The 12,054-nt window shown below is 39.2% G+C and overlaps 1 pseudogene; it reads left to right on the top strand.

The window, feature by feature from the left end:
• The first annotated feature begins 1,783 nt into the window (after positions 1-1,783).
• Positions 1,784-4,442, top strand: LOC122343052 (annotated as a pseudogene).
• The last annotated feature ends 7,612 nt before the right edge of the window (positions 4,443-12,054 follow it).

The raw sequence follows: 12,054 nt of genomic DNA, 5'->3' as shown, positions 1-12,054 counted from the left end.
ATTTTATTTATTTATTAAAATGTGAAAGACGGTAACGACATTGCTATCTCTAATTTTAGTCCTTGAAAACGGAAAAAAAACTCAAAAGTTCGTTTTGATACGCTCTAGAATGACGGAAGACGCAAGTCTGGGAAGAAGAATGGTATAGAAATTGTTATTATTGTTTTCCTTGCATAAAAAAGGTATTCTCACTGTGTCACAAATGTGGAGTTGAGCCGCTGATGTCCCATGAACTGTTTTACAGATGTTTTTATGTTTCTGGAGATGAGAACATTTCAGTCGTTTCAAAGATGAACATGGGTCTCAACATGTGGGTGAGTTAATGGCATAGTTTTCATTTTAGGGTAGACTGACGAAGTGCAGTGACCACATATATCCAGCAGTGGTCCGTAGAGACCACTAGAGTTAGTTTAGTCCACTGTAAGTATGTTGACTGAGTCTGGCGTGTTCGTTCACCTTTGTTGCTAAAATTACAGAAATACTGGAAAAAACTTTCATGTTGCATTACCTGACTTCAATAGCAAACATTGCATAACATAAAATGTAACCAAACAAACCCCTAACTCGAGAGAACTTATTAATTATAGACAAATTTACAGAAGGAGAAAGGAGAAACCATACTTTTGAACAACTTTGGTCAGGAATCAAGCCCCACCAATCATGTTAGAGCTTCTCGTTTTGTTATTGAATCATGGAGTGCCACAGGGCTCAGTATTAGGTCCTTTTCTTTTTATGCTTGTACTTTCCCTCTGATAGACAGCTGTTCCCGTTCAATAAACCGTAAAAAAAGTGCAATCAGTGCACGGATGTTTTTGCAGACAATACATACTTCACCGAATTCTGTTATACCACAATTCATTTCAGATATAAGAACAATAAACATAGGGATAACCGAAACTATAAAGCACTTACTCGTGTACATGAGAATAATTAACACACAAACACACATAAAACCTTTGTCATTAGATAAAGCATTTCAGTGTTACATTAGTCACTAATTTATTCGAATATATAGTTATTTAAACACTTAAAACAATAAAGCGCACACCTTTCCTACAGCCGAATTTCGTTCGACTTTGCGGTATATAATTTCTCTCAAAATGTGATTATAATATATAACAGAAATTCTAAATAATCATTTATAAATAATAACAAAACAACAAAAATTTCAAGAAGAAACTATAGCGGTTTTAGCATAGCTTAGCATAGATCATTGAATCTGATTAGACCAGTAGCATCTCGTTTAAAAGGGACCAAAGAGTGTGTCATTTTTTAGCACAATTTCAAAACAAACTTTGCGGTCCAAACTGTTGAAAATTGCACTTTTCCCACAGAGCAAACAACACAAATACGTCAAACATGTTCTTAGGTTCTCAAAAAAAACCCAAAAAACACACACGTCACATGTTTTTCTTATGGATGTACTTCTAAAGATCAGTTTTTTTTCTTAAATTGGTTTTTGTGAACAATTTTGCAGCAATCAAAATACGATATCTTAAAACTAACTTACATTATTAAGCTTTGCTTATATGATAATCACATTCGGGACAAATTATTGACCCCAAAATCAGTCACTTTTATTACATTTCAGAAGAATATATAAAGAACTCAAATCAGACAGTCGAAAACCCACTTATTATTATCAAATCTGATTTATGTTTCGGGGAGAAACTGAGATGGAATGAGACAGAATAAGATGAAAACGCTGGCTTCGGTTACATTTAGCATAACAAATAGTTAAATGTCTCTGAAATGTCAACCTTTACCCATTTAATTATTCATATAAAACCTTTAAGAAGAAACGAAGAAAATGACTTTTATTTTGGTCGGACGATGTGACGTCATAAGGTCGCGCCGCTCTCCCGCGTCCGTGAATCAGCTGAAGAAAATGTTTTATTTATTTTTTTTGTTTCGAACTCTATGCGATCGATAGAGCTCGTTTAAGCTCGCCGTTCTCTATATAGTCATTCAGCTACTACAGAATGAAACTCCGATACTTTGTCTAGTGATGTTAGCAAAGGTTTATGAGTGAAAGCGGAAAAAACATAAAAGGTGCGTCTCATTTCTCCTCAAAACTGATGCAAACTCTGACTAAACCGAATCAAGCGATTCGCTAAAGGGGAACTCTTTTGAAATGCGGTGTAACGCGAACAAACAAACACGAGCATCTGTAACGAGAACGTTTACGAGCCAAACCAACGTTAAAACAAATACAAGTCTTATTACAGATATGCAACTTGTAATTGAATTTGTGTCCAATTCAATTGTGTTTATTCTTCTCATCTTAAACAGGGCTAAGTGTTACACGCTGTTATAAAGATGGCGTTTGTTAAAGAGGAGAGTGAAGAAGCGAAGATTGAGGAAACCTTCAGAGTCAAACTAGAAGAAACTGAGGAACAAAGAAAGACCGTGTTTATTAAAGAACAGAGTGAAGAAACGTTCAGAATCAAAGAAGAAGATACCGAGGTACGGTTCATTAAAGAGGAGGCAGAGAGCGTGAAGACTGAAGAAACGTTCAGCGTCAAACGAGAAGATACTGAGGAACAAACAGGTTGGTTGTTTTCCGATAAAACAGTCGGTGGCCAGAAACTTTATTTTGAACTGAGCTCATGTAGAAGCACGTGTCTGGGATCTTCTTCATGATTAATTCTTGTTGATCAATTAGTTTGATGATCAAACGACCAATTAACCAGTAACCTAATGCAGTGGCTTATACAGTAGATAGTCACTAACTTATACAGTAGATAGTCAGTAACTTAGTGGGGGATGTTTCAGCCCAATCTCACGGCAATTTGTACACATTTTACGAGGTGGCTAATTCGTACGACTTCACTCGTACTAATTAATACGATTTTTGATATATTCTACGATTTGCCAATTCGTATGACTGTACAAATGGTCTAAACTTACTCGTCACTGGGGTTTTAGACGGCTCGCACAAAATCGTACGAGTGAAGTCGTACGAATTTGTACCAATTAGCACAAAGTGGCCACCTCTTAAAATACGTACGAATTGGTTGTGAGACTGTGTTCGATATTCAGCACACATGGCGATTTTAACGCATTACATGTCTGAATGATGTCTCGCTTTGTCTCGTTAGATAAAAAAAACTTAAACTTGTCTTTTCTTGCTTTAGACCTGGCGCTGCTGAAAAACGATATTCACGAACTGAGTGATACGAAAGATGAAGTTAACCATAACGACTTCCTAACCGGAGAGAATTTTAGTTGCTCGCAGACCGAAAAAACTCATAAGACCGACGCTACGAGTCATTTCGTCTGCCAACAGTGTGGAAATAGTTTCGCTAAGAAAGAAAACCTTGAGTCCACGTGAGAATTCACACCGGAGAGAAGCCTTTCAGCTGCCAACGATGCGGGAAAGCTTTCGCAAAAAAAAAAGACTTTCAGAGGCACGTGAAAACTCACACTAGAAAAAAGCCTCACGGGTGCAAACTGTGCGGAAACAGTTTTGTTGGCAGGCGGACCTCGAAATCCACATGAGAATTCACACCGGAGAGAAGCCGTACACCTGCCCGCAATGTGAAAGGAGTTTCACGCGGAAACAAACTCTCAACGCCCACATAAGAACTCACACAGGAGAGAAACCTTACTCCTGCCAACAGTGTGGGAAAAGTTTCTCCGTCAAAGGAAACCTTGAGGTCCACAAGAGAATCCACACCGGAGAGAAGCCTTTCACCTGCCCGCAGTGTGGGAAAAGTTTCATTAAAAAGACAGACTTCGAAAGGCACAGAAGAGTTCACACGGGAGAGAAGCCTTATGCCTGCCAACAGTGTGGAAAGAGCTTTTCTAATCCTGGAACCCTCAAAGGCCACCTGAAAATTCACACTAGAGAGAAACCTTTGACCTGCCAACAGTGTGGAAAGAAGTTCAAAAGCGAAGTGACTCTTAATAGCCACACGAAGATCCACTCGATAGTTGGATTTTATGTCCTCAGAGCAGAGGGAGTTTCACAGACCGAAAACGCCTTAAATGTGGCTTACAAGCCTTTATCGCACTACCGCGTTCAAAAAGAGGACGTTTCAAAGACTAGCGTGAACCAACTTCCGCTCTAGTCTTTGTTCCGAGAGCGCTCCGTCGCGAGTACAATGACCCATAACGTATTCAGCTAGCTTGATAGAGCTGTGAGGCTGTTGCAGATTTAGATTCGGGACCAGATTTGCCAAAGTGTCGTATAATGGCTAATTATCGAGACCCGCTTGATGCCAAAGATGACGTTTATTTTGTAAACACAGCCCATAGCTAAGCCACAATTAAAGAATGAACTTTTGTTTGAAGTTTATCGTTGAAATTGTACGACAGTAACACACAAACATGCAAAATTTTAGGCCGACTAAACGAAAATATTTGTCGTGTTGCTTAAAAACAGATTTGACACTTGTACAAATATCGAATGCATTTTTTTCCATGCTAATAAAAATGTTATGCGTTAACCTGTCTCTTTCATTTCTACAATATTTACAATATTACAATATTACACTGCCTTTTTAATTTGCGATAAGTTTGCATTGATAATGGGACAACGCAAACTACGAAAACATTTTATTGCATGAACAGTTTATACATAGAAAATACTTACATTTTCAGTTCATCAAAATATCCACCATTAGCATATTTTAAAGCTCTGCATAATCTGGGCAACCAATTCAAACACTGATTTGATGTGTTTGATGTATATTACTCCAAAGATGATTCACACCGGTTAGACACTTCTTACAGACATCATGGTCCAGTTCCTCCCGTAGTATCTCAACTGGGTTGAGGTTAGGTGATCGGACAGGCCATTCAATGACAGACAAGATGGCCAGCTCTCCAAATAGTGTTGTATTTGCACCAAAAATTAGGATTTATGCTGATATCATCCAAAACCAAACCAGGGTTGCCAGGGGTGTTTCCAAACTTTTGGAGGGCTGTGTATATATATTTTTTCAATATTACAACCTTATTACAGTTACAAAAGGATAAAATGCTCACCCTCATTTTTTTCCAAAAAGTATGCTTTACTTCTGTGGCAGGGGTTCCCAAACCTTTCCATTCCTCAGCCCACCTAGACAAGTATAATCTATTTTAAGACCCACAAAAATATTTAAGATATTTATGAGCATCTCTTCTAATTTTCCTGTTTTTTCTGAGTGACGCACTACCCGGCCAATCAAATAAGTTACTGTATATCATTACATTATTTACTGTGACAGCAGTGGAAATTCAAAGCATTCTACAGAAAGTAAATTGCTGCTAAGATCAAGATTTTCGCGAAGCACTATAGATTTCGGAAACGTCATGCTGATATTTAGTCTTTTATTTCTGTTTGTTCCAATACCTTCTTGTCTTCGTTGGTGTATGTCTACATATTTGGGGATTTTCTATAATTTGCAAAGTGCAATCGTGATCCATGATAACTGAAAATCACTTGCGCATTTATCCATGTTTGATGCCATTAGGGGTGGGTATCGATTCGGATTGTTCCAGTTCTCATTTCAATTAGTTTTTTCATTTCGATTCTCGATTCAATTTGACTATATGAATGATTATAGATTTAATACAAATCCTACATTTATTTTAAACTTTTAAACACCCACAGTTTACATACATAAACTGTAGTTAAACTAATTAATAATTAATGTTCAATTAATTTGTACCTTGTAATTTGTAGTATTTTGTGGTGAGGGGAAATAATCACTGCATTTTAGGAGTGGTCTGAGAATCCATTAACAGGGAGGCATCGATCACACTGAGTCCTTTTAATGGACATTGGACTTTGTTTTTGAACAAAGGTAATGGATGTACACCACTTTTCGATCCTTCTGTCTCTCGGTCTCCAAGTGTGCAGCTGCAGCGGGTTGGTGTGCTTGTGGATTGTGAGGAGGGTCTGGTCTCCTTTTGTGATGTGGAGTCCAGCTCTCATATCTGCACTTACACCGGTCAGACCTTCAATGGGAAACTCTTTCCATTTTTTAGCCCGAAATGCAATGCAGCCATATACTCAAGTCCAATGATCATCACACCTTTCAATTACAATAAATGAATTACACACCTGATACAAAATAGATGAACATAATGCATGGTATAAGGTGTCGGCCCAATTCCCAATTCAATTTTATACCCCGTCCCCTTGACCCTTGAAACAGCGTGTCAGGGGGTATAGGTGGAAATATTCCCCTATGAGTTGGGACACACATCATCGTACGCCATCTAGCTCCTACAATTGGGATCAGCAAATCAGATTTTACAGTTTTTGGATTATCGATACTTTTGTACACTTTTGTCACCTTACTGGTTAACCGCTGAGGGCCTTTTACACCAGAGAAACCTGAACTAATTCTGGAACTACACACTTTCTGGAGAGCGTTTGCACTGCTAGAACTAGAAATAGTTTTAGTTCCAAGATCTCAGATTGGAGAAATTAAATTAGCTTGTACTGTAGAGTAGCGTATAAAACTTTTTACTGAAAAACTTTGTTCCCTTTCTTCCTCCCATCTCTCCTCTGCTGTATCCTTCTCCCTTCCCTCACCTACCCATTTCTCTTCTCTGGATGTGAATGCAGCTACAGATACTTTTTTGCAGTACTCTAACCTCTTGTCTAGACGACATCTGCCCTCTCTCCTCCAGGCCAGCACGGACTGCCTCTTCTAGCCCCTTGTTGTCTGATGTTCTCTGTGAGCATTGGGCCAAACTCAGGGCAGCGGAGAGAAAGTGGCGCAAATCTAAAGACCTGTCAGACCTGAGCAGGTATCAGACTTTGCTTTCTTCCTTCTCTGCTGAAATCCACACTGCCAAATCATCATACTTCCAAAACAAGATTAACAACACTTCAGACACACGTAAGCTCTTCAGATCATTTAACTCTCTGCTCTATTCCCCCTCCACCACCACTTCAATAACACCTGACGATTTTGCCACATTCTTTACAAACAAAACAAAAATGATCAGTACCCAGTTCTCAGCCCCCCCAACACACAACCTTCAACCAACCACATCGACTGCTGATTCTTCCACTTTCTCCTTCTGCTCCCCCACTGAGGCAGAAGTATCCAAACTTCTCTTCTCCAGCCATCCAACAACATGTCCGCTAGACCCCATCCCCTCTCATCTTCTGCAAGCAATCTCCCCCATAATCTTACCAGCACTCACACACATCATCAACACATCTCTCCTCACAGGCACCTTCCCCACAGCATTTAAGCAGGCTCGGGTAACCCCACTGCTCAAAAAGCCCACTTTAAACACTTCCCTTATTGATAACTACAGACCTGTCTCTCTTCTTCCATTCATAGCGAAAACACTTGAAAGAGTTGTTTTCAACCAGGTATCACTGTTTCTTTCAGAAAACAACAAACTGGACCCTAACCAGTCAGGTTTTAGGTGAAGCCATTCAACTGAGACTGCGCTGCAAGTCACTGAAGCCTTGCGGACTGCAAGAGCTGAATCCAAATCATCAGTTCTCATTCTGCTGGATCTATCCGCGGCTTTTGACACTGTGAATCATCAGATCCTGCTGTCTACCCTCTCATCGCTGGGCATCTCTGGGATTCCACTTTGCTGGTTCGAATCCTATCTCACTGGTAGGTTTTTTAGGGTGGCCTGGGGAGGAGAAGTATCCACAGCACATCAATTGGTCACTAGGGTTCCTCAGGGATCGGTTCTTGGACCCCTCCTCTTCTCCGTTTATACTACATCAATAAGCCTCATCATACAGGCTCATGGCTTCTCCTACCACTGCTACGCCGGTTGACACACAGCTCTATCTCTCTTTTAATCCATATGATCCAACGGTAGCTACTCGGATCTCAGGTTGCCTGATCTCTGAAAGAGTTCCACCTACAGCTCAACCTGACAAAGACTGAGCGTCTTGTCTTCCCTGCCACTCCAGCTATACAGCATGACTTCACCATCCAGCTAGCTTCTTCTACAATTACCCCATTAACCTCGGTCAGAAATCTTGGTGTAATCCTAGATGACCAACTCACCTTTAAAGATCACATTGCAAAGACTGCTCGATCCTGCAGGTTTGCACTACACAACATCAGAAAGATCAGGCCCTTTCTAACAGAGCAAGCTGCACAACTTCTTGTCCAGGGCCTTGTCATTTCTAGACTGGACTACTGCAATGCTCTTCTGGCTGTACTTCATCAAACACAATAAAACCTCTACAAATGATTCAGAATGCAGCGGCACGGCTGGTCTTCAATGAGCCCAAAAGAGCCCATGTTACACCTCTCTTTATCTCCTTACATTGGCTCCGGGTTGCAGCTCGCATCAGGTTCAAGGCACTGATGCTTGCATATAGAACAAACACAGACTCAGCGCCGGTCTACTTCCACTCACTATTACAAATCTACACGCCCTCTAGAAGTCTGAGATCTGCTAGCGAGCGACGCCTCGTGGTACCATCTCAAAGAGGCTCGAAATGACTCTCCAGAACTTTCTCGTTCTCTGTTCCTGGCTGGTGGAAACGATCTTCCCATACATATCCGGAATGCTGGATCTCTGTCAATCTTCNATTGTAAGTCGCTTTGGATAAAAGCGTCTGCAAAATGACTAAATGTAAATGTAATGTAAATGAAACTATCAGTGACGTAAGTGTACAGCACTGGCTGCTCCTCAATTTTTAAAAATCCATGTAATCATATTTACTCTACGAACACAGTATACAGCAAAGAACAGCATTTACCTGTTGTCTGCAGTCTTCTGCCATCTTCCATGATATGTAACACTGCAGGCTGTCATGAATTTAGTCTCTTAGCCCAACTTGGATACTAAATTTTAGTTTTTTATTACATTCTTCATTATACTCATTCTGAGGCTTGGACCATTGATTTGTTTATGGTCAAAAGCAAACATTCCTACTTTAAAATAAGTCTCTGAAGGACACAGAACTTCAGACATTTATGCAAGACATCGGCATGCAACCATCAACTCCTTCAAGGATATCTTTTCACCAAAGCTTAAAAGCATTGACTCAACGCTATTGAGAAAGAAGAGTCTTGCAACACAGGTAGAAGATTGTTCTACTTTAGAAGCTGGCCAAATTGAGCTGATTTTCATTAAAGATGATATTGTGCCTCGCTGCATTGTATTTGCCTTACTTTATAAAATTTGCTTGCAATAAAGGAAACAATTTGTGTAAATGCTGAAGATTGTTAATCTGTAAAAAAACCTAAAAATTCTTTCCTAGCAGCAATGGATGCATTTGTGCAGTTTCTTGCTAATTTGTTGCTAAACCCAACTACTTTGATTCTTGCCATAGAAGGTTTGAAGAGCCTAGGAGTGGAGACCATCAATGACCTAGTTTCTGAAAGAATAGGACGTAGTTGGCATCCTAACACTAAAAACCAATTGCCCGAATGCCAAGTAAGCTTTCAAATCAATGATCATTTTACAAATATATAAAATGCATTCACTTCAATGGACCAATAACACACCAGTCATTTTGTGGCTGTATTTATTGTTGTACTATTTGTGTTTTCAGCACAACACTGCTGGTAAACAGAAACAGTTAACACTCAAAATTACTTCATGACATGAGTCGTTCTGGACAAACCTGGACAAATATAGACACAGAAATAAAGTATTTAAGTGTTTACGCAAACATAATCTGTCACGTCATAAGTGAACGATAAGGGAAACATCTGATGTGTAACATATGCATTACAGTAGGACCTAATAAGTCATCTGTCTCAATATTAATTCGTATACTCTTGATTAAACTGCTTTTGTAGTTTTTAAAGCATTTTTATTCATTTTATATTGCAAAATAAATTATAATAAAAAAAAGAAAAAACACTTTTAAGAGAAATCGGGGCATTCAAGCAGTTTCACTGGAAACACAAAACATTGCTGCAAATGATCTAGAAATGCTTGCTATATACTGCAAAACATATCAAGATTACCCATAACTCAAGCTGTTGTACCTCTAAAAGGTTTTACATTTTTCTTTAAAACACACTGTGTCAACAAAATACAGTATTCTAACAATATTTCTTTTTTAACTGCCAATGGGCAAGATCGTCTCAGGTTATGGATGTAACCATGGTTCCTCTAGGGAACGAGATGCTGCATCACAAATGCTTTGGGAACGCCTTCAGCGTGAGCCGCTCTGAACCACGTGTGAAATCTGTCCAATGGAGGGGAGCGACGTCATCAATCAATCAATCATTTTTATTTATATAGCGCTTTTAACAACACAGGTTGTATCAAAGCACTGTACAGTATAATGTAGAAGAGAACAATGACAGGGATGTATAATGATGAGACTGAACAATTTGTTATTAAATGCAGAGACGATCTCTGTAATCAATTCGACGATAATCACTAGAAGTTAAGTGTCCCCAACCAAGCAAGGCAGAGGCGACATTGGCAAGGAAACAAAACCCCATCCATACAGAATGGAGAAAAAAAAAACCTTGGGAGAAACCAGACTCAGTTGGGGTCAGTTCTCCTCTGACCGGACGCCCAGCACTTAACTTGCAATTCAATTTAAACGCAGCTGTGTCAGGTAGTGTAAATGACTTAGTGTGAGTGAGTGTGTGTGTGTGTGTGCATCAGGATCATGGGCGCATCTAGGTTTTCTGGTCTCTGATGAACATAATCTCTGTGTGCTGATCCACCATCTAGTCTGGATACAAACTGTGAAAACAGATTGAGAAAGAGACAGGACTAATATTAGTGTAGATGCCATTCTTTTTACAATGTCACAAGTACATCGTATTTTAGGAGTAGTGTTCCCGGTTCCAGCAAATCTAAGTAATGCAGCCTAAAAATCCTTCAACGGATTTGAGTATTAAAAAGTATGTTGGGGTGTTATGTGTAGGCTAAGTTAAAAAGATGTGTCTTTAATCTAGATTTAAACTGGCAGATAGGAAAATTATCTGCTGCCCGCAGTTGGCAACATTTCATCCCATGATCAAGACTTTTTAACTTCTAGAGTATTTCTATGGTATTAAGATGTTTTACTGATCTGCTGATGATCTTTATTTATTCATATCCTGAAGTGTGTCTCTGACAGCCTCATCTCATCTCACCTCGCTGTAAAGCTGTGAAGCGTGTTTAGCGTGAAGAATCTCTAACGTTTCAGGAACACATGAGCACACACCGTTCATCGGCTTCTTTCTGCTGTTGATATCCTTTGTCTATTAAAGAAAACACACACAAAAGACACTTTTACACGTGAAAGTGCAATGAACATCACAGATAGAGTTTACGATGATTCTCTGATTCATGTGATCATATCTCGCGGTGAAATGATGAGACACCCTCTCCTCCATCATCTGTGTGTGTGACCTATAGGAAAAGCAAGCTGACACTGTGAGACACACACTGACCGTCTGAATCTTATTTAAACAACAACAAACACTCCCAGCCCACCAGTACTAACAGAAACACACGCTGCTGATGATCACTGTCTGATCTGAGGAACATCAAAAAATGATTTGAACGTGCGGTGCATTCTCTCAAACACAGTGACAGATTTAATGACATCTTTGACATATATTACTGTTTTCTGACCCTCAGAAACAAACATCACACCCACTGCCGCCCATCAGTATGATACAAGCATCCAGACTGAATGATTTCACACACATCTTTCATATAAAGCCTTTGTTGAAGAGTTTAAAGCCAAGAATTTAACTAAACAGCTACAAGGAAACAAAAGACAAAGATTTAAGACTTAATCAAAATCAAATTATTAAATTAAATTAATATTATTATTATATACAGAAATATTGATTGCAACATATATTTACTAGACAAAACTCTATTGTGGTGTAGTTTGTATGATGTAGGTAATGTAGTTTTTCCACCATCTTCTGTTGAACAAGATTATTTAAAAAGGTTATAATAATGCAGGCTGATGGCTTCAACAAAAGCATAATCCCTTCATAAACAACCTTATAACACACAGTAAAGTTTATATGTTACCATTAAAAATTATTCTAGGTAATACCAAATGGCCAGAGTTTTGAGAACACAGCAGACGTGTAGGACTATAATGTGATAAGAGCTCGCTCAAGTATTGAGGAGCTAAACCATTCAGGG

The sequence above is a fragment of the Puntigrus tetrazona genome, chromosome 4 (genome assembly GCF_018831695.1).
Source record: "Puntigrus tetrazona isolate hp1 chromosome 4, ASM1883169v1, whole genome shotgun sequence".
In the NCBI taxonomy this organism is placed as follows: Eukaryota; Metazoa; Chordata; class Actinopteri; order Cypriniformes; family Cyprinidae; genus Puntigrus; species Puntigrus tetrazona.
Note: the sequence above shows the minus strand (reverse complement) of the source record. Positions and strands in the feature narration are given on the sequence as shown.